This window comes from Euprymna scolopes, chromosome 11 (assembly GCF_053919585.1).
Source record: "Euprymna scolopes isolate OS-2025 chromosome 11, ASM5391958v1, whole genome shotgun sequence".
In the NCBI taxonomy this organism is placed as follows: Eukaryota; Metazoa; Mollusca; class Cephalopoda; order Sepiida; family Sepiolidae; genus Euprymna; species Euprymna scolopes.
Window position 1 is genome coordinate 34,022,264 of NC_136492.1, and position 25,000 is coordinate 34,047,263.

The following is a 25,000-nucleotide window of genomic DNA, read 5'->3' on the forward strand; positions in this document are numbered from 1 at the left end:
GCTTTTGGTAAATTTTTCAGACTATATCGCTTATTTTGAATGTTTTTAGTGGTTAATTACTCAGAATAAAACCACCATTCTCATCTATCTTATGTACCATAGTTTTGATTTTTGATTTTTGTACTAAAATTCTTTTAGTAAAAATCCGATTACATTTGATTCATATTATAAAACTCGAATTCCTTTTCAAAAATTAATCTCATATATAACCCCCCTAATTTTATCATTCAATAGCTTTCGCTATTCTTCTGGTCGGCCTTAATCTTTTATATTTTATATACCTGTTTATTTAAAACTGGAATTTGTTGTTATCATCTTTTAAATTCGTTTTATTGTGCAGACTAAAAAGGTAATATTCAAATGCCTTTAATATTTTTCTTACTGGTGGCGTGGCCTAAGTTCTAAATGCATACACTAATAATTCTATCTTCCTCCGTATCTCTGATCATCAGGAAAAACGCATAAATGTATTTCAACACTATGCGGACATATTCAGATAAGGCCAGCTCGTCAAGTATGTAACTAACTTAAAAGTTAGAGAGTAACTACCATTGCATATTCATTGGAAAGGGGCTGGAAATGATTCAAACACGGGTTGTCCGGGGAGAAATAACAGTTGACAAATTGCATAATTGGTAAGAAAAGGTAAGTAAGCAAGGAGGGATAGGCGAGAGAATGGGGGGCCAGGTGAAATGAGTGTGAAAATAAAGGAACCAAATACATTTGAAAACATGACAAATAAAATATAGAAGATTAAAAAATAAAATAGATAATAAAAAGGAATAACAAGAGAGAACGTCTAAGATTTGGCTAGGTTTGAGTTTGATGTTTTTAACACATACATATATTGTCTTAAACTTGTATTATACGAAACCTGATTACATTTGTTCATATAATGAGTGGAGAAAAACATTCCAATATAAATCTTCATTGAAAATGTTTATCCGCATCTTTTGCTTTATCAAGTATTACAAAGGAAAATTAATAGGAAAAAGTTCATTATAGTTTGTTGCGGGTTGTTTCTGTAATTGTGTTATTATTTCTTTTCGTACGAGAGCCAGCCTTCTGCATACGGCTCACAGACTTATGCCTTAGTATTTTTTTTTATTTGCGTGAGGTTCTCATCGGTACTCGCAGCTATTCGTAAATTGGAAATTAGAGATCCTTGCCTCCTACACCAGAATCAACCATGCTTCTTGGTTGCATGCGAGACTACAGAAAAATGGTACTATAGAAGGGAATATCTTATCACTCTCACATTCTTATTCTCACGAAGGCGACGGGATATGTTCATGGTCTCTGTTAAGAAGATTGAGTCCCTAATTCCATCGGAATCAAACTGTGTAGCTGTAGAGTGTATTTAAGTTACAGAATGCTGTAACTCTAGCACGCCTCCTACCGCAACGGTTAAGAAAAAAATCGATTTAAGTTGGAAGGCTGTTGCTTATTAATAACCTGTAATGACTCATCTAATAGCACCTAGTAGGTAAACATGCATAACATAAATATATAATCTGGCATTTCATCTCAAGTTCCTATCCTGCAAAACGATTAATATGCCACAACACGGTCATGAAGTATCAGAATATGTAAGAATTAATCAGAAAGAGAACCATTCACAACGCCAATTTAACGTCAGGGTGAATACTGGATGGCTTCAGAACACATTCTTATCAAACTAAGAGAGAAGTCAACAGCCATTAAGGGTTTTCTATGAGTGTACATTTATTTGATTGTTATCGATGTATTTCAATATTGTGTAAGGTATATGAAACGCAATAAAATAAGGTATATGAAACGTGCGAAAGGCAATAAAATAAAATATATGAAACGTTCGAAACGAAATAAAATGTGGTTAGACTGCTATCGATGAATTTATCCATCAACATTTTATTGGCAAAAACGATGTAAATCGCTTTTTTAACGATAAACTCTCAAGATTATTATGTGTTATATTTATCTCTTTTTAATTGTTCTTTGTAAAATTTCTTCTGTGAGCTTTATTTGTGATATGATTAACGTCATTATTGCCGGAATAAACAGACATGTGCATTAATCCTATTACTGAAAAATATGAAGTAGCTAAGACGAAATACGAACACTCTACCTCGAATCCACAAATGTCCGTGATGAACATTGCAATATCACAATTTCTTCAATATTTTATTTATTCTAACAATGGTTGGTTAATATATACATAGCAAACAAAAACTTATTAAACATGGGAGAGATTTTTACTCCCTTCAATATACAAATTTGTATTTTCATCGTCAATAAATTTTTATTGTTTCCTATTTAAGATATTTTCATATTTCATTTCTTTAGAATTGCAGGAATTTGATTTCATCCCCTAAGAAATCGGATATTAAAACCAGATTAACGTCACTATTTTAGAAATGCAACTCAAACGAATGGACGGTGAACTATTTTCTAGTATTATTTTTAGAGAGAGAACTCTATAATTTACACATTAGAGCAACACATAATTTTAGTTTAAATATACTTTTTCTCATCGCCAATTTTAAATTAAGAGGTTTACAGTAAGAACGAAATTGTGATTAGCTGTTAAGAGAGAAATTATTTTTATATCCCTCACAATATGACAAATTCAGTAATGGTTATTTCAGAAGGACTGTAGGCATTAAATACCTCTTTAGTACACGGAAAATTTCTTTACTTATATTCATTTGTAGTAGATCAACACTTAACACCAGGCATTTTGAGAATTTAGTCAATACGTACATTTAAGTAATAATTCTAAAAAAGTTGTAACATTTAAAGCTTTTACTACCCTGTGGGAATAATCGTTCTTGCAACAGTAGTTTTACAACAGCAGATAAATTACTAGTTTTTCAGGAAGTTCAAGGAAAAGAAACCTAATAATTTTCCGTGCATTTGCGGAGATATGTTGTCTTAACAGTGGGAGACTAATCACGTGTATACATCCTTTTATGGAATAACTGACCTATATTCTTTCTTGACCATGGTTGCTAGGCGATTCAATACTGATTTGCTTTCTCAGAGGGTTGCTTCTGTCGGAGCTCAGAGTTTATGGTCGGATTTGGACTTACTGGTGTTGTATAATGTGGGCCATCTACAACTAAGTATATCACGGAGTAACCGAAACGTGTTATTCGATTATTCCGATCTACTCGTGTTGATTCCTATATGTCTCTACGATCATCCCTGTTTTCGTCAATCAACGTGGATCCTTACATTCCTGGTTCAAAATCTGGAAAAAATCTTCGACTTTAGGTATTCGGAGTGGACAACAGTTCTGATTCTTAAACTGTTTGTTCTGCAGATGCCTCTTATCAATTTCCACCTCTTTTATTACTTCTACATGTACCCATTAATTCCGCGCTTGGTATTTATCCCGTAGTAAATGGATGGGGGATTAATGATTCTATAAAATAGCATTACAGCGTGGAAATTGTCAAGGTCTTGGATTATGGTTATTGCGATGGATTAGTAATGTCCGACAACCCAAAAATGCTATACACATTGATAGCTGGGTTCTGTTGTCGATTGGTGTACGTTTTGCCGTCTAAACAGCTAGCTATGCACCACCCTTGATTTGAGCGCAATAGGCTGATAAATTACGTTTCTGTAGGTGGTTCTACGCCGGAGAGATTTCCTTAAGCATATCGTAAGCACAGAACTATTTTTCTGAAGTTATCACATATCATTGGCCTCCTTTTCGCCGCTATAATTGTCACTTAAATTTATCCAGTGTATAGATTAGCGTGAATCATAAAATTCGTACTTTATATATCGACAAAGTAAGCCACTACTTGTTGGTTGGAATGGAAATTCGGGTAGAGTTGGTGACATCAATAGTTCCTGAGCTAGAATGGTAAAATTGGCGACAGTAGTATCTTGTTAGTCATATGTTAGCATCACACTTATTCAGAACAATCGTTGTATTGCATTCGCCATCATTCCATTTATGCCTTGACATGCAGAGTGAAGAGATTCAAATAATTCTGTTCTTGGTGTAGCATGATCTTGTTGCCTTTACTTAAAAATCCTTCCTGGCTATATAATTCTTCATACATAGGTCGGCAAACTCGAGCCATTGCTGAAAGGTCGTTGCGCATTTTTTTTTCTGCATTTTTCATCTGTGGCGGCTGTAATGTAATACATCGATGTAAAGGTAGTTTTAACTGCAGTGTCAATCATTTGGTCATATATTTTGTGCAGCACCCGCTGGATATCAGGATGCGCAATAAAGGGAAAATTAAATTTTCCCGGACAATATTTTTTTGTAATCTGTACATCCATCCGTACCCCTTTTAAAAGCAAGAATATTTAATATTTTCAAGGACTGGTTTGAAGATATTTTTATCATGGAGTGTAATATGCAAATTAAGGCATTCGAATATGAACATCTAACTGGGTTCCATTCCATAAACCAGGTCTAAACTTTTCATTTGACTAGTGCATATCACGCTTCTGTGTCATTCGTAAAACTGGATCAAGCCAGTCTGAGCTTCCAGTGGTCATGCCCACAACTTACATGCAATGCACCCTTACATCTGCAGTATTTTTGAAATAGAGAGGTTCAATATAAATGTTTTGCTTTAATTTCTATCAATCTTGTAACTTTCTTCATTTCGAAATTTGTATACTTTTCTCAATATTCTTCACTGTTTCTTCCTTTAATTCTTAGAATAGGCGCGCTAGTGGTTCGTCACAACAGAACTTTTTCTTCTCAGAAAAGTGGGATAACTTTTGCTTGTAAACAGACACCCGACACATGGTTCACGAGTCTAAGCCAAAACTTATATTTTTTTGAAAAAAGATTTCTGCTTCAACGGAAAAAATATTCAACAAAATGTTTACCCGGAAAATTATTTTACCGAAAACTATATAACATAAAAAATAGCATAACAACTCCTTTCTTCAGATTATTCTTATTATCTATATATAAAAAACTAACCTATTAATACAATAGATGTTTTGAATATGGATTATCTTCTCTTTAATAATCCAAGCTATAAAACCTGTACATTTCCGCTTGTCAAATAGACGAATAGTAAGATACTTAATTGAATAAAAGTTTTTTAGACGGAAATTCTTGTCCTGTTTTCATTAAAATTCATTCACTTAAGAATTGAACAATTTATACAACCGGAACGATTAACGACCGATCCAGAAAGTGATTCAGCAGACCACTGCTAGCAATATTGGCGGGACATATTTACAAATTTCATAAATGTTCTACATTAAAAAAGACCGGGACGACCTATGAATGTACGTGCGCTTCTAACAAATTACCTGTCTGACAGAGTAAACAAAATTATCTTGGATTGCGTTACCTACGAAGCAGCAATACATCTACTGAGCGCTACATACATAAAGCCTAAAAAGGATATATTTTCTAGTCAGCTACTTGCGACTCGCCGACAAGAGTCAGGCGAAACATTAGACCATTTCGTTAGGAGCCTTCGGACACTGGATAAAGACTGTACCTTCTGCCTAGTCATGACATTAGAGGCACAAGAGCAAAACATTTTGGACGCATTCAGTAACGGTTTACGTAATGCTCAGGTAATACAACGTCTTCTTGAACAGCTGACGAGCAAGCTTATACCTTTCGAATGTGCAGTCAAGTTCCTAATTCCCGTCGGCGCCGCGCTAAACCCAATGTTCCTACTGTTCCTACTTGATCCACCCCTCGTGACGATAGTCCAACAAAGCTTCAAGAACAATCGATCACTGCCGCTTAAAAGGTGACACTGCTATTTTTGCGGCTTATTTAGCACCCACGAGTTTCATGCCCTTCAAGTGATACTCGTAGTAATAAATGTGGAAAACCTGGTCATTTTTCAAAGGTATGACAGTCTTTTTAAACACTACTACCACTCGTTAAAATACACCTTTAGTCGCCTCCACTGACTGACTTTCAAAAACTATTGTAAAAGCGAAAATTAATGAAAGATTTACGAATCATCTTCTTGATACCGGGAACTCAGAAAATTTTTCAAAGAAAGCTTGGTAAAAACTAACAAGTTGTATTTTGTCCCCTCCTCCAGTTGAGTAATATAAGCAAACGTGTCATTGGCTGCACGAAGTAGTTATTGTTTGCTGGACTTATTATTTAATGACGTCTCCTAGAAAAGCACTAAATTATCCGTAATAAAAAAAAAACTTTGTTTCGAAATAATACTGAGCCACGACTTTTTTGCAGCATCACTCATAGATTGAAATTCATTTTGGCATTTTCTCATTGAAAATTGACAGCAAAAATACAGTACCCGTTACTTTTCGAATATCTAACTGAAAACTGAAAACCCACACCAGTGAGAAGCAGACGCATTTCTTATAATAATAAAAAAAATATTAACTCTGAGATAAACGACATCTCGAGGATGGTGTAATTGACCCTAACTAATCACTGTGGAGTGTTAGGTAGTTATAACCATTTTTAAAACCATAAAATAAGAATGGATATAAATTACTTCCAAATAATAAATATATTTACTTTGTTGGACACCTTCCCAGTACCCAAGATAAATGAAATGATAAACGAAATAGTCAAATATAGTATGCTTAGCACTTTGGATTGAAAAGCGCATACCATAAGATCGTCATTAGATCTAGAGCCAAGCTATACATAACTTTCGAGGCGAACCGTCGACTATATCAATTTCGCTGGATTCCTTTAAGCGTTACGAATGGGGTAGCCAGCTTCGAAAGGTTAGTCGACCAAATAATAATGGACGAGAAACTGGAACGCACATTCGCGTACATTGCTCATGTCACAGTATGTGGCCATAATAAACAGGAAAACGACGAAAATATCAGACTGTTTATGTCTGCCACTGATAAATACAACCTTACTCTAAATGAAGACAAATGCTCGTTTGGACTCGAAAAAATAAACCTACTGGGGTATACCATAAGCAAACGTTGTAAGGCACAATACATAGATCGATTAAAACCTTTACTCTGAATGGTTGCCCCTCACAATCAGCCTTCCCTTCGACTTGCTATGAGCATGTTTGCTTATTATTCTCAATTTATTGCATCGTTCTCAGAAAATATACACCCATTAACACAAGAAGAGACGTTTTCTCTGTCCCGTCAAGCCGTTGAGGCATTCGCCGGACTTAAAAAAGTATATTGCGACACCAGCAATTAAAACAATAGACCAAAATATTCCTATGGTTGTTGAAACAGGTGCGCTAAACTATACTATAGTTGCTTCTTTGAGAAAAGCTGATCGTCCTTTATTTTTCTCAAGGACGCACTCACAAGCTGAACGACAACACCTCACAATTGAAAAGGAAGCTTACGCCATAGTCAAGGCATTAAGAAAATGGCGGCAATACCTGATCGGACGCAACTTAAAACTTATTACTAACCAAAACTCAGTTGCTTTTATGTTCAACTCTAAGACTACAAGCAGAATAAAAAATGCGAATATAGTGATGTGGAGAATTGAGTTATCTTGTTTCTCTTTTCACGTCAGCTACCGATCCGGCAAGAACTTAACAGCCAATTCACTGTAAAGAGTATGCTGTACGGCATAAAGAGGGGCCGAACTCTGAACGCTATATGACAATTTTGTCAGCCGAGCATTTATCGAATGGTCTATGCTGTGAGGTGTAGAAACTTGCCTTTCCCAGTGGATGAGTAAAAAGAATTACATATTCTTACCGGATGTGTGCTGAAATAAAGTCTCCGTTTTATAAAACCAGAACTGCTGTTTTAATAAAAACAGTACAACCGTTTGAAAGACTCAATCCTAATTAAAAAAAAAACCCTGCTACCAAGCAAAACAAAGAACCGGTATATATTAACAGTTGTCGACGAATATTCACGTTTTTTTTTGCTTTCCCTTGCTCAGACATATCGGCTTTTGCAATTATACAATGCCTCTGTCCCCTATGCACCGCTTTGGAGTTCATACCTACATATATTTGGACCGAGGAGCGTTTTTCAATTCAGAAAAGCTTCGAAAATTTCTACAGGAACGATGAGTAACTATAAACCGGGCAATTCCCTACGGCCCTAAGATAACGGTCAATGCGAAAGGCATAACGAAATTATTAGGAATACCGTTCAAGTGGCTGCATCAATTAACGGATGTTCGATTCATAACCAACTACTATATTTTCCTCTCGGAACAATGTTGAGCAAGTACATCTAAAGGGGGCTTTAGAAGCACTGAGAAACTTGTCACATATTAAGCCGAGAGACGCAGGCGATTTTTAGATCTTCAGCTCTTGTAGTTTCCACGATATGATTTTGTAACATACAAAATAAAAAAGAAACTTAAGCTGAACTGCACTATTTCAGTATTACTATTATTTGTATACTTCTAACTACTATTTTAATCATAAGTATTATTTTCCAAAAGTTTTCATCGACCTGCAACAGTCTTATTGTCTATTTTTCAAACTCGTTAATATTTCTGTTGAACTTATCAATTTGCGCAGATTTTGGCACGCATCCCTGGCTAGTAGATAAACTACTTGGTAAAATGAGATGTGACGTTTTAGTTCCTAGTGCATGCTAAAATTACAATCGCTTATTAGTTAGAACTTCTTTCCCGTTATAGCTGACGAAAACAAAGGATGATATCATCAGGAATTTATTAAAGAATTCTGTTCAAAAGTTCAGGAAGATTTCTACGTACTACAGAAAAATTGCCGAGTTCGGCAAAATACACCTGAAAAAGGTTGGAGGTTTTATCGACTGATCCATTGAGAAAGTGATACTCAACATCAGAACAGTCGCTTGAAGAATTGTAATTATCGACAATCGTTTTTTTTTTTTTCTAAATGGCAACAACATATTTTGGCCTTTTACACACAAATTCTTGGCAAATATCTCAGGCTAGAGTCGCATCGCCACTTTCAGTAGCTCATTATTTGTACAATAATGTGTAAAAAAAGAGAAAATATTCTTAGCTTTGAATGTGAAACTAGTAAAATCTAATCGTTAAAAAGTTTGCTGCAAGTTAGAATAAGTTCGAGTTTCAATTTATAACACAGTAATAGACACATCTAACCCATTGAACAGATTTAATATGAAACTTTAAAATCAACCAGTTTCTATGAAGACATCCGCATGGACAGAAAGAAATGATACTTTTATCAAATATGTATTAATATATATTTTTGAGTGGATCTGTTGATGAAATATTTGTTAAGTGCTCTCAGAAGAAACCCAGCTTGAAATAGAAGGAACGAATCGGATATAGATAAAACGCTATTCATCAATTCTGTGTGAATAAATCCTGTCGTATGTAAAAGCCATATAAAGTTTCTGTAATTTAGAATTGGTCATTTTGTTCGACAGGACGAGGCAGGTGTCCGAACTATGATACGACTGCTGATTTTCGAGGACGGGTGACTCGTTTGTTTCATGGATTTTCGCTTCCTCTCCTCTTAAAATGTTGCGTACTGAAGATTTACTTCATAAATATCCCGAGATCAACGTATTTGCTACCAAAGCGCTGAATGGCAGGGTTCCAGTTATCGATCGAGGAGATTACACGGCCAAATTCTTAACGTATCGTTGTAAGTAGCTTCACCTGTCAAAGGATAGTTCGGGAGTTCTGTTCTCGGCCGGGAAGGTGAAATCAATATTTGACATTTGCTTATCATATAAATAGGTACACTGAGAAAGACACACGGACAGACAGAGTAAGTAAATACTATTTCCGATGAAGGACTAGTCCGAGTCGCCTCAAATTAATCATGCTGAAAGAGACGCAGGCGCCAAGTATATTGACTCTCGACAGATAGACAAGCGGTGTTCAATCCAAGATTATAAATACTAAGTTTCAAGACAAACGTTCTTCACGTGGAATATTAGTGAATCACGCTGCAAATAGTGTTGGCCTTGTGCCAGTGTAATTTCTGAGGGGAATGGTTTGTAAATCAGGCAGAATATAGAATCCCAGTAGGGTTGAATGAGACTTAATTTTTAAAACAGTGTAATGATGTCAACTCGAAAAATGGGAATTGATCGTTAATATCGTTGTTTGGGGAAAACTACACTCCATTTAACATAGATAATAGGAATAAACTAAGATTGAGAATATGTTATCTTAAAATATACTAAAATATACTCGATAACAAAATTTTCATGATATTCAAACAAAAACGGATATTTATGTTTGATAAGTATTGTATTATGTGTCGCATAACATTCAAAATTATCAAAGACTAACATCAGTAATATTCAGGAGATTACTAAAATAACACACATCCACAAACACACACGCACATATGCATATGCATATGCTTGTGTGTATGTTTGTTTTTTAATATATCCCGGATTGTTATAGAATCGGAGAAAAGTTCTCCGAATAATAAGGCTGGATGTAAATGATAAAATCTCAATATTTGCGATTTCTAGAATTAAAAATTTCCGAACACTATTATTATCTAACGGCTAAATAAACAAGCACCATGCCCCTCACAGATCAAAATAAAATTTCTATTCGAAACTTGATGAAAATGTCTCTGATTGGGAAATGAAAATTGAAAAGACCTAAGGTTTTATATGCCGAATTGTTATGGTAATAATAGTGAGTTGTCGACAAAGATACACATTATACAAATTGTAAATCCTCATTTAAAATTTGTGAAAGAAGAAATAATTTATTGTATTTGGTCTTTTAAAATCATATACGTTCTTTTTTAGTTGTGATCTATGTTTCAATTTAAACAGATTCCCGTGTATGATATTTGTGGAAAGTTGGCTAAATCCCCTCCAAACAATATCAAAGAGGATGTAGAAAGTTAATCAAACGACAATTAGATCGGTTTATCACATGGCTATTTTTTATCTTATATTTCTGTTTCTAGGCAATGAACCTTATAAAAATGATTGTTCTAACGATAAGTATTTTTTGTATGCAGTCATTGCCCAGTTTCCTTGTACGTCCCCTCGGTCTTCCGTAACCTACAATATCACATGGTATTTAATTCCTAGGAATTTACTGAAATGCTTTCAACGACTCTCAATAAATCATACTAGTCGTATGAACCGGATTGTGCAAGCATTACTTTTTATATACGCCGGGCTGAAATGCTAGTACGATATATTATTGAATTGAAGTAAAAATTATCTGGAACATAACTAAATGCAAACAAAAAACTACAAATGGAAACATGAAATAAGAAATAAATAATTCTAAATATAATAAAAAATAACTTGGAAATTAAAATCTGCATGTGAAAGTGTAATTATTCCTTAACCTCATGTAAATACTTAAACCAGATTTTCATTATTTGTAAGTATAATCGTAGTATAAGATTTATAAATAATAATTACACTTAAATGACTAATATTCCTAATATTTACTGTGCTTGCAACAAAGTACACCAGTAAGAGGTAGAATATATTTATATGGTATTTTTTGTGAATGTGGGATAATTCGGATAAGAAATATCAATAATGTCAAACATCAAAATCGCAAGTAAGATAAAACTATTACCTTAATCATTACTTTAAAATGTCACCATTCTATGCGTAAATGTAATAAGTAAAAAATAAATAAAATTTAGATGAAATTACAAAATTAATTTGTATTAAATTTTAAAAGGAAAATGTACATTAAATCACTTATTTTATTAATCATAAAGAATGTGTCAACATAGCACATACAAGAAGACATCCTTTATGATATCTTTCAATTTATCGAAAGAGAAGCATGCTCATATAACAATTTTAAAGGATACGAAAAAGCTTATTTCCGTAGTTATTATATACTGTTCATGTTATATGCAATAAAGTAAAAATATTAATTAACAAAACTAATTTTGTTCGAGTCTAATAAACACAACACCGAATGAGATAGATTTTCTGTTTACAAACATTGTTACGTGAAATTCTGAATTGATATTTTAATAGGCAAGCAGAAATAAAAATGGTGTATCTAAATTATGTAATTGTAGACGGATACCTTATAACAAGTTGCATGTCCAGGCGAAAATTAGGTTCATAAAAGTATCAGTTTGTATAGTAATATAATAGATCCAATAAATAATGACTACAATAATTAGCTTTCTACTACTAAAATATCTAATTTAGTTACTTATAATAGAAATTGATATTATCTCAAACAATAATTGTATAGATGAAAGTTTCCAAAACTGCATGTGTTTACGACATTTTGGTGATTTAAGACGATTTCCTGAGAGAATTATGGATTAATTCAAATTTTATTTTTACTCAGTCTGATGAATCTTTAAAATTGAACAAAGTGGGGATAATTCTATTGAATAATACTGACTTATTCTTTGTGATATTCAGAATAATTCATTTGCATCTGACGTTACTATTAATCGCTGATTAAAATAAAACATCATTTCCATTTGAGGCTGGTCTGATCTACATACATAATTTTAGACGGTTACAATTAAACCCAATCCTATCACGTTTTATTATAAACTATATAGTTTAAACACATACATTATTATGTAATATTTAACTAAAACGGCATATAAACAGAAACATTTTAATAATTAATATTTTTTTTATTCAATTTTCACCCCAAACAAGGCACAGTGCCACTTTGAAGCAGGGGGCTACTATCAGGGACTTAATTAGCGGGGTCATTATGAAGGGAGATGAGTAGAAAGATGTTTGTTAACATTACACTTGAACTTCTGCATATCATTGCAGTTGGGAAAGCAGAATCCCGGAAGGGAGTTCCAAAGACCCGCAGTTCTGGGAAAGAAACTATTGGAGTAAAAGGCTTTCTTGCACCTAGGGATCTCTACTGTAAAGGGATGAGACTTAGTAGCTTGTCGAGTTTGTCGGGGGTAGTTACGTCGGGGAGGTACAAGTGTTTGCAGTTCGTCAGAGCATTCACCATTGAAGTATTTGTAGAACAGGCAGAGGGATGCAACATCTCGTCGATGGGACAGAGGCTGAAGCCTAGATGACATTTCAGGACCTATCAGGTTGGCGACTCTCTTTTGAACCCTGTCCAGGAGCGAGAGACAAGAAGCAGATGCACCAGCCCAGATGTGACAACAGTACTCTATACATGGGCGAATGGTTGCCTTATAGAGGTAATACTGTCAGGCGTAAGTAGTTTTCTAGCATGGTAGAGGGAGCCAACCTTCCTTGCAGCAGCCGTTGCAATGCTCTCAATGTATCTATTCCAGTTCATATTCCCTGTAAACGTAAGGCCGAGGTGTTTAAAAGAAGTACTTTCAGGTAATGTGTTCTTGGCCATTGCTATTGGTGGCAGAGAAGGTTTCTTGTAGTTATTGAAGGAAACAAGCTTAGTCTTAGCAGCATTGAATGTGACCAACCATTTTTGTCCCCATTCCACTACGGATTGGAAGTCATCCTCTAGCGTTTCTGCCATTTCCTTGGATATGTGTTCATTTGTTTTCCTCTCATATCTGTTATAGAGAGTGGTGTCATCGGCAGATATACCCATCTCCGAAACAATTTTATTAGGGAGGTCGTTTATGAATATCAGGAATAATAGAGGTCCAATGATAGACCCCTGAGGTACTCCCGCATTTATGTCGTATTGTTTGGATGTACGACCGTCGAGGACAACTTTGATTTTTCTATTACTTAAGAAGGATTTAATTACATTATAAATTCTTCCAGTGATTCCATATGATCTAATTTTCCTTAGAAGACCATCGTGCCATATATATATATATATATATATATATATATATATATATATATATATATATATATATATAATATAAACATAATTGAAAAAAAAAATTAACATTAAAATTGCAGAGTATGGTCGAGATTGATTACGGATGATTAATTTAATTTGAATAGCGCTAAACCCTAATGTGAAGTCAGCGAATAAAATATGTAGTAGGAATTCATTGGAGTTTGTAAATTGTACAAATAAATATTAATAATATGTAGTTTTTCTTTGAATGAATTCATTTTTTTTATAGTAAGAAAGTGTATAATAAATAATAGCATTAGAAAATGAATATCAGAAATAATTTGTATGTAGATGCAACGATCATTGTCTAACTACATGAAATGTATCTTTTGCACTATTCCCTGCTTGATTCAAAAATATTTACGCTTTTTTACAAACAAGATATCCTTTGTTTAAGTTTAACGCCAAGGGTATCATTGTTATTAACTTAAGTTCCTTAAAGCAACAACACTTAATGAATTATATATTAGTTTACTTCGTCCCCTTTTTAAACTAACCAACTATTTGGGAACTTGTTCTGTATTTTTTCCTTATAATCGATGATAAATAACTTTTCTTCAGTCGATATACAATTATCAAACCAAATTCACGTAAACATATATCATGACATTCTATACTATATATATACAGTGATGATCATATTTATTGGCACGGTAAAATAAAAGTTAAATTTTGTCTAATAAATTCTAAAAAAAGGGATTAAATTAAAGAAAATAACAAAGTATATTATGTATTTTTAACTGGCCTTTCCGATGCAGCAATCGGATTTTAGAAAAAATAAATAACAAAGGAACAACAAACATAATTGCAAAAAACCCTTGTTCAAAATTATTGGCACGGCTTTGTTTTTCTTTTAGTATCAGTATAATATCAATCAATTTCCGGTTTACGTGCTTTCTGAACTTTTTTATAGCCATATTATGCTTGTTTAACGCTAATTCAGTGAATATTTTTTTCAGATAATTTTTAGATAGCGATTTATTTAAACTATTATAAGTGAGTAAATTATAATTTTCAATCGCCATGGTTAAAACTAAGTGTTATATTCCTAAATACTTAGGAAATAAAGACAAACGTGAGTTACACCGAGTGGTATGTGTAATGGGGTTTATTTATAATACAGAAACGTAAGGCTGCTCGCCTAAGGTAAATAGAAGTACATAGTAACAAGTATGGGGAAGAAAGTCTGATAATCAACACGTAAGACTATCCGTCTTACTGCGACTGCTTGTCTGCCGCTGTCTGCCCAACAGTCCAATATATATATACAGTTTGTAACCGGTGTATAGCCAGTTATGTTCCTTCACAACACCTCCCCCTGAAGCTGAAATCTTCCTGATTTTAGCTTAAATACCTCTTCCTTTTAGGGTCAGGGCTTAATCTCCTGGTAACTTTTCTCTTTCTTGCGCTTTTCCTTCTGGTCAGCGTTACCCGGGGTAAAGGTTTCTGTCCAGTCCGTATGGTCGGTTCAGGCGAAATATTCATTGTTTGCGGTACACACGCTGGTTTTGGTATATCAAAAATATCGCACAATGTTTCCATTGGTGTCTCTTCCACATTTGGAGACAGTCTGGGACGTATTTGATTTCTGTGTCTTTTGCAGACAAAACTTAATCCTTGGATGGTATAGACCATGCTCCCAATCCTTTTTTTGATAATACCTTCAACCCACTGATTTCGTCCATTTTGAAAATTTTTGAAATATACATTTTCACCTGGGGAGAAGCACTTGGTATTAAGGTTTTCTTTTTTGAAAACTTTCTTTTTCTCTGGTAGCAGCCTATCGAAGACAGATCTTATCTTTCTTGCAAACATTAGCTCAGCCGGGGAAGAATTGACATTATTATTAGGATTTGGTGTCACCCTGTAAATTGCTAAAAATGTTTGAATACATTGTTCGTCTGTGTCCGTAGTAAGATTTTTCTTAAGTGCCCTTTTAAACGTATCTACAAATTTTTCGGCCAACCCATTCGATCGTGGATGGTACACAGGTGTTGTCATATGTAGAATATTTAGTGAGTCACAGAATTCTTTGAATTCATGAGCAGTAAATGCTGTTCCATTATCGCTCACTAAGGTTTTTGGCACTCCAAAACGGCTAAAAATTTCATTAAGCGCACTCACAGTGTTTTTTGCTGTTGGATGTCTAAACTTAAATATTTCTGGCCATTTTGAAAAAGAATCTACAATAATCAAGTAAAAATAACCATTTATAGGTCCCGCATAATCAATATGCAGACGTGACCAGGGTAGGTCCGTCTTTGGCCATGGCGTCGTTTTTACTGGAGGATCTCGAGCTGCTAATTGACATCCTCTGCATGTCTTGACACATTTTTCAACTTCCTTGTCCATACCAGGCCAGTACACATATCCTCTCATAAGGGATATTATTCTCGAAATGCCCGGATAACCTGTATGAAATTCCTTCAGAATTTTACTCTGTAACGTTAGTGGAATTACGATCCTCTCACCATACATGAGCACATCTTCACAGATGGAAAAAGGCGTTGTTTGATCTACCTTTTTATTTTTTTTTTATCCATCCCAATTGATTTTTCATTTTCTTAATGAAAATGTCATTTACTGCCTCTTTTTTTATTTTTTCGAAAGTTACCGGAAGTTCACGTATCATATTACACATTGAACTTGTACATTCACTTTCGTCTTTAAGCGCAGCAATTACCGTTTCTTCGAAACTTTCGCTTCTTTTAGGGATCAACCGTGATAATGCATCTGCGTGTCCTAACTTTTTTGAGGATACATGTTCCATCTTAAACTGATAGTTTAAGAGGGTTACAGCCCATCGCTGTAATCGATTCGCAGTATGTGAGGGAATGCCTTTCTTTGATCCAAATATGGTAAGTAGGGGTTTATGGTCGGTTTGCAAAATAAAAGATCGTCCATGGAGAAATCGATTGTACTTTGTAATTCCAAATATTATCGACAGCGCCTCTTTTTCAATTTGGCTGTAATTTTTCTCCGCTGCAACCAACGTTCTTGAAGCATGGGCGATAGCTTTTGTCCTACCATCCTCATACTTGTGAAGTAATACAGCGCCAACACCGTAATCACTGGCGTCCGTTGCTAGTATTAGTTCCTTTTCTGGATTGAAATGTGCCAATGCTAAGTCTGACAGTAGACATCTTTTGATATTTTGGAAAGCAGATTCACATTCCTTATTCCAGTTCCATTTAACACCCTTTTTCAGTAACTCGTTAAGAGGAGCTCTTAAATTATGTATGTTAGGGATGTAAATTGCATAGTATTGAACTAATCCCAAAAACGATTTTAATTTTGTCACTGAATCTGGAGCAGGCATCTTTTCAATTGCTTCAGTCCTTTGTGGATCCGGTCTTCGACCCTCTTTGTCGATTATTTGACCTAGATATTTAATTTTTTTCATAAAAAAATCGCATTTTTCTGGGCTCAATTTAAAACCAAATTCCTGTATTCTTTTGAATACTTCTTTTACATGCTTCTTATGATCTTGCTAATTTTCACTTTTAATTAGGATATCGTCAAGGTAGGCCATTGAAAATTCCAACCCTGCCAGCATCGTGTCCATAATTTGCTGGAAAATAGCAGGAGCAACCTTTAATCCAAAAGGAAGCCTCTTTAGCTTAAAAATGCCCTTATGAGTATTTATGCCTAAGTATTTGGAGCATTCATCGCTGATCTTAATTTGCAAGTAAGCATCTGAGAGGTCTATCTTAGAAAAAAATTTTCCTCCGTTAAGCTTAGAGAACAGATCTTCTGCGGACGGAAGGGGATAATTATGGTCCAATAGACAGTCATTTAAACCCGTTGAAAAATCTCCACAGACCATTATTCTGTTATTTTTTTTCTTTACATACACGGTTGGACTTGCCCAATCTGTGTGGTTAACTTTTTCAATGACTTCCAGTTGTTGAAGTCTATCCAACTCTTTTTCGATTGCGTCCATCGCTGAAAAAGGCACATTCCTTTTAGGTTTGAATACTGGAGTGGCATTTTTCTTTAATTCAAATTTTGCCTCTGTCTTAATACAGAGTCCTAGTCCTTCGGCAAAAACATTGGGAAATTCAGTTTTCAAATCCTTCAGGAAGTCTTCCCTTTGGTTTGCTTTTTCTGCAGTTAAAACGTTACAAAACGAATTTATGGGTTTCTCCCATAAATTAAACAGGACAATCCAATCTACCCCAAACAGGCATGTATTCTTTCCTGGTACGACGTACACTTTGGATTTATGAGTCTGGTTAGCGAATGTCACTTTGCATTTTAATTCTCCCTTGAACTCTAATCTTTTGCCGCACACACTTCTCGCCGTCTTTCTGGTTTTCGTTAATTCAGGTCGACCTATCCTTTTCCATATATCTTCATTTATAATACTAATATCTGCACCGCTATCCAGAAGCAATGTAACCAGATGTCCATTTATCCGAACATCAACATATTTCCGTCTTTCGCAGCTTTTTTCTTTATTCATGCGAAGCGTATTTACATTATCGGTCCCTTGTCTTTTCTTCTGGGCACAGTATGTTCCCTTGTGACCTCTGAGACCACATTCATAACATATTTTGTTCCTAAACCAGCAGGTCTTATTGTTGTGTCTTAAACTACCACAACATTTACACTTTAGCTTTGGGTCTTTGTATCCTTTAAGGATCCTGTGTTCTTGGAACCTGGACTTTCTTGTGGTCCCTTGCCTTTTTACTTGCTGCACCTTAAAAATATTTTTCTCTTCAATGCGAGTGTTGTCTTTCTTTATGTTAATCAGACGTTGACACTCTTCAGTGACTTTTTGCAATGTTATGTTAGGATCCGCCTCCATAATTGTTAGGATCCGTGAACGTATATCTTTGTCCCTTGGTGCTGTGAGACCTTGTACAAAGATTAAACATTTAAATTGGTCTGCGGAAATTTCATTCAATTTAAATGATTCGCATAAACAGTTCACAGTGCAAGCATATTCTAGATAGTCTTCAGCTTCTGCCTTCTGAATGTTCAAACATTTGTATCTAGAGTGAAATAGGCTATCCCTTTTATCAAATATTTTCGACAAGGTACTAATTGTTTCCTCGAACGAAACCTCCTCCGGTTTTTTTGGTAGAATTAGATTTGTATACTTGGTGTTTTCATCAGTACCCAGTTTTTGTAGTAGCAGGGTAACTTTTTCCTCATCGGTCCAGTCTAAACATCTTTTCGTAAAAATTGTTTCGTATCTTCTGTAGTATGCAGGGAAAGTAACACCAGTATCCGGGGAGTAACGAAATTCCGTTAGTGAATTTGAAATACCCTCGGCATAAAAATTAGTCTTCTTCCCGGTCGACGTTAGAATTAGCTTTTCTAAATTCTTTTGCTGTGTCAACATTTGTCGTTGTAGTATGTTTGTTTGTTCTTGTTGTGCCTCTAAAGTTTTTTGTGTTCTTTCTTGTTGTTGTTGCAGCTGTTGCTGTAGCTGTTGTTGTTGAATTTGTTGTTGTTGTTGTTGTTGCGCTAAAAATTGTTGAGTCATTTTTGTCTGTTCCTGGATGCTAAGGGCTAGAGCCTTAGTTAACTCTGCTAATTGTTCCATGTTAGCTTCTAGTACAAAAATGTCTTTTCGAATTCTACACAATAATTCCAAAGAAAAATCGTAAATTTACGTATATCGTAAATTAGTAGCAATATGCAGACACAACACGTTTCAACAAAGTTCATCCATAGTAATTCAACAGGCTTTGTAAAATAATTCTTTTTTTTTTTTTTTTTTTCAACAACGTAAGTTCATACACAAAATATTTCTTACTTCCCACGACAAATAGTTCCAATTATTTATATAAAGGCAATAACAAACAATTAATTTTCCAAAAAAAAAAATATATATGGCTGCCGTTCCCACGTGGCATAAAATGGTACAATAGTCGTTGTATTTATATTTTTTCTTTCGAAACTCGTAATCCTTTAGTGTAGTTTCGAATTCAACTTGCGACCATTTTTTTTTTTTTTTTTTTACTTGTCAAAATAAATATAAATTCCACTTTACCTTGAACATGTTTCTATAATTTCTTGTGAGTTCTTTACGAAGAAAAATCCGTACTTTTCGCTACTTTAGGTAGGAAAAATTTTTAAATTCATTGACGCACGTGGTCAAAAATCCTTGTGTAGTTTGTTTTTTTCGTAAAACAAAAAATCCTTGCATTGTACACAGTCCTTGGTACGGTAATTTATCTCTGTTAAGAGAAAGAACATCCTTTCGTCGCCATTGTTATATTCCTAAATACTTAGGAAATAAAGACAAACGTGAGTTACACCGAGTGGTATGTGTAATGGGGTTTATTTATAATACAGAAACGTAAGGCTGCTCGCCTAAGGTAAATAGAAGTACATAGTAACAAGTATGGGGAAGAAAGTCTGATAATCAACACGTAAGACTATCCGTCTTACTGCGACTGCTTGTCTGCCCAACAGTCCAATATATATATACAGTTTGTAACCGGTGTATAGCCAGTTATGTTCCTTCACAACACTAAGGAACACAGCGAAGACGCCAGGAAGCTTGTTGTAGCATGCCATACCAATGGGGAGGGCTATGATAAGATTTCAAAGAAGCTAAACCTTCCCAAATCCACTGTTAGAGCCATAATAAACAAGTTCAAATCGCAAGGCCACGTTATGAGTTTAGAGGGTAGAGGGAGAAAAAGGATTCTTTCCCCAAGAAATGAACGGAAAATTGTTCGACAAGTAAAACAAAGCCCAAGGATCTCTGTTGGGGAGATTGTTGATGAACAGAGCACCTCTGGAGTGAATGTATCTCGACATACAGTTGGTAGAGTTTTGAAGAGAGCTGGTTTAAAAGCATGTCGTCCGAGAAAGACTCCCTTATTGAAGCCTATGCACCTGAAAGCAAGGCTAGCCTTTGCAAAACGTCATATTGATAAAGATGTTGCATTCTGGAAACGTGTTCTATGGACTGACGAAACGAAAATAGAGTTATTTGGCCATAATAAAGTGTCTTATATTTACAGAAAATCTGGCGAAGCTTTCCTGCCTAAGAACACCATACCCACAGTGAAGCACGGTGGAGGCAGTTTGATGTTTTGGGGATCCTTTGCTGCCTCTGGACCAGGGCGACTTGTTAAGGTCACAGGTAGCATAAAAAAGGAAGATTATGTTAAAATATTGGATGAAAACCTGAAAGACTCTGCTAAAGAGCTCTCACTTGGTCGTCGTTGGTTGTTCATGCAAGATAATGACCCAAAGCATTCGGCTAAACTGACTAAGAAATGGCTTGAGGACAATCATATTAATGTTTTGGAGTGGCCATCACAAAGCCCAGACCTTAATCCAATTGAAAATTTATGGAGAACATTAAAATTGAGGGTAATGCAAAGGAAGCCTAAGAATCTTATTCAATTGGAGGATTATTGTCAGGAAGAGTGGGCTAAAATTACTACTGAAGAGTGCAACAACTTGGTTGTAAACTATGAAAAGCGACTGAGGAAGGTAATCAAGGCCAAAGGCTATACAATTGATTATTAAATAAATCGTGCCAATAATTTTGAACAAGGGTTTTTGCAATTATGTTTGTTGTTCCTTTGTTATTTATTTTTTCTAAAATCCGATTGCTGCATCGGAAGGCCAGTTAAAAATACATAATATACTTTGTTATTTTCTTTAAATTAATCCCTTTTTTAGAATTTATTAGACAAAATTTAACTTTTATTTTACCGTGCCAATAAATATGATCATCACTGTATGTATATGCATATAAATAATTAGTTTTATGATAATTTTATAAGCTATTTCATTCCAGAACTACTTTGTTTATCCTTGAACAAATAAAGCAAATGATTATCAAAATCTAATTCGAATATTGCCACAGGTGAATTGTTAAACTGGATTTTACCTATACATCAAGAAATTCCAACCTCTGTGTTTTTTTTCCTCGAATTACTTATCGCTCACCTACTGATCTCTTGTAGTAGTTTTTTCTTTTAACTCAAATATTAATTTTATAAAAATCTAGATCACTCAATTTTTGCAATGTTTTTCTGAGTAAAATTAATTTGGAATTCGTTCTTTCATTTCAGCAAAAGGTCGTTCCGTATTTTATGGAAAATCCTATTGTGCGTTTTGAGAAAAAAACATAAAACATAATCGTTTTCCTTTACCGTCATTTTATTGAATAATTTTTTATTTACGCATCTTTTAATATATTTTATTCAATTCAATCATCGCAGGACTGTTTTCTCTCTTCTCTTTTATCCTTGCAGAAATAATGAATTTTCTGCGTGACTTCTTTAAAAATACAGGTAGAAGCATTTAAATAGTATCCTTTATTCGAAAAGTATTGAACGTTTGCTTTTCGTGTGAGATCTAATTTTCAGCATATACAACACAGAATTGATTAGATGGTACGGAATTGAACAATACGGTAGATTATCGAGCAACTATTTTTGTATTAAAGAATTTTAAATTCCAACGTATTGCATGTCAATACATTACATGCAATTTCAGTTAGTTGCAAATAAAAGCTAATATAAACCCACAAATTATTTCAGAAGGAAATGTTGTTATCGTATGAGCATGTTTTTTTTCGACAAACATTTATTACAATAGTTACATTTCGTTGAATGCCGGTGTTTTCTAATTGACATACATTTTCATTTTGATTCTGACAAAGTTCATGAAGTTGCTTTAATTTTTTTTGTATTATACTGAAAAAGATAAATCATGTACATTCATTTTGTTAAAAATAATTGTCGATTCTTTAAGAATAAGGCTCCACGAGACACTTTGTTTGATAATGTGTAATATGGATAGTTTAGAAGATTGTAACCTGTGAAATATTAGTAAAATTTTTCCTCATACTAAAATGTAAATTTACTCAAATTAATGCAATACTCTTTATATATATATATATATATATATATATATATGTATATATATATACATATATATATATATATACATATAATTAAAATAATATAATATATATAGAACTGTTGTTTCATCCCATTTAATTTTTTTATTCTTTATTTATTTAATTTTTTTAATCAATACTTTAACTATCCTACCCAATCTATAAATCTCATAGCCCTTAACTTAGAAATATTCTATTATGTTTGACTACTCATTTCACGCAATTGATTTCCTTCAATCTTGTGACTCCTGGTTATAATTTCATTTTAAAGTCATTACTTGTCTATTATATTTTACCCCTTTTTATGATCTAATTCCTGCACCATTTTCACGTAATTTTGTTCTAAGTCATTGTGAGATTGCCTTGTTCTATTATGTAAAAATAACTCAATCACCACTCATCGTTTCTGTTTCTTTATTCGTATTTAGAAATCGGTCTCGGCAGTAGCGTCTTGAAATCTCCCCATTTCCTCATTATACGGAAATCTATTTTTATTTTTGTAATAATATATCGAACTCACTCTTTTTATTTGTACCCAGTTTTGAATTATTTCACGGTATTCTACCTTTTTCATGACATTGAAAGATCCTCCAGCAACGCGATACCTTTGGATTTTTACTTCTAAATACCAACTTTTCTTGGAGTCTACTCTTAACCCATTCATCCATTTATGTGGAATCATTTTCTTTTTCTTTCCCCTAATTCCCTCTGCCTCACTATGTTTTAACTTTTACCAAGTAACCTCAATGGCTTACTTGTAGTTTCCTTAAATACTTTTCAAGCAATATTCGTTTCAACATTTTGCTAATTCCTACCCTCTCATGAGAAGGAAAATATTTCTTCCGAAACTCAACTGATTAAAACAATCGACTTAATTTGTCTCCTTTTGAAAATTAAATATGTTTTTAACTCTTCTTAAAGAGCTTTTACATGTTTTATTATTTATATATATATGTATATATATATATATATACATATACATATATATATATAAGCGAGATAAGACACAGATTAAAATCTGATGAAAAATCCTGATAGATATTACTAGAGGTAATACTTTTTAGGTGAACCTAGCCAAAAAAGAAAAAAAATCAATATTTAAGAATAGAGCAATGTTTAACAACTATATATATATATATATATATATATATATATATATATATATATATATATATATATATATATATAGTTGTTTAAAATATAATATTACATATAATAATTATATTTAAAACAATATATATGCCGTTCCCCATTTGCAGGTACTGAATTAGCACAAGGGAATATTATTCAGGTAAATATGCACTTACATATAAAGAATTGAATTCATTCAAAAAGTATCGTGAAAAAATAAATAGCATTCACACACACCCACACACACACACACATATATATATATATATATATATATATATATATATATATCATAAAAATTATATAATGTTAGCTCCCTACGAGGAAACAAGATTACAATCGAAGTAATTTGGTTTTGTACCGACTTATTCAAATTACAATCTACTACACTTTGATAGTTTCGTTCTGGAGACGATGAAGTCACCGGTGGAATTTTTAAGCATTTATCAAAGAGAAAGTTGTCGACAGTCTTTTAAAAGTGGTAGCGCGGAAGGTATGAGGTCTGGAGAGTCTGGTGAATGAGAGAACGTTTCAAAACCGAATCCGTTCAACTTCTACAGGGCCGGTTTAGCAACGTCGGTTGGACATTGTCGTGGAGGAGAATTTATTTGTTTGTTTTTTTTTCTGTTGACTACTGCTGTGTTTTGTTGTCGAAGTTTCTTGTGCATTTCATTCATTTGTAGACAGTACTGGACCGCGGTAATGGTCTCTCGCCTACTTTAAAAATATGTAATGAATAAGACCGGCCGCAGACTATTAAACAGTCAGTATTACCATTTTTGTGAAATTCTGGCTCCGGCAAGTGTCATGGAGCTTCCTTGGCGTCTAACTCCTAAGCTGAGCGTCGCCAGTTGTTGTAAACTAATCACTTCTTATCCCAAGTCAATACTCGGTTGAGAAACGGGTCGTTCTTGTTACGTAAAATAGGAAGACGGCACTTCATAACGGTGTTTCTTTTGGTTGTCATTCAATTCCTGAGGCCCCCTATTTATCAACTTTCCTTGTTTTTCCAATCACCTTGAAGTAGTTTGAAATTTTTGCATACGTTACGTCTAATTAAGAAGTAAGTTCTCGAACAGTTTTGCGTTGATTGACTTCGACTAACGTTCTTAATTGAACCTTGTCAACATCTGATTGCCGACCATTAAGCTTAACATTTAAATGACTTTCATCGAAATTTCTTAGGCAAACAATATGCTGTGCGTTCAGCACGTATTCATGGGACAAACGCGTCTGTGATATCGCGAGCTTGTTCAGCAGCTTTTCGGCCTCTTCTTTATCATCTTGTATACGACGTCAGG

General features: G+C 34.1%; 1 long non-coding RNA gene across 1 annotated transcript in view; it reads left to right on the forward strand.

Annotated features, from left to right (window-relative positions):
- LOC145288233 (uncharacterized) overlaps positions 1-25,000 on the forward strand; it is a 500,017-nt gene that overhangs the window by 270,785 nt on the left and 204,232 nt on the right. The gene's annotated exons all lie outside the window — the stretch shown is intronic.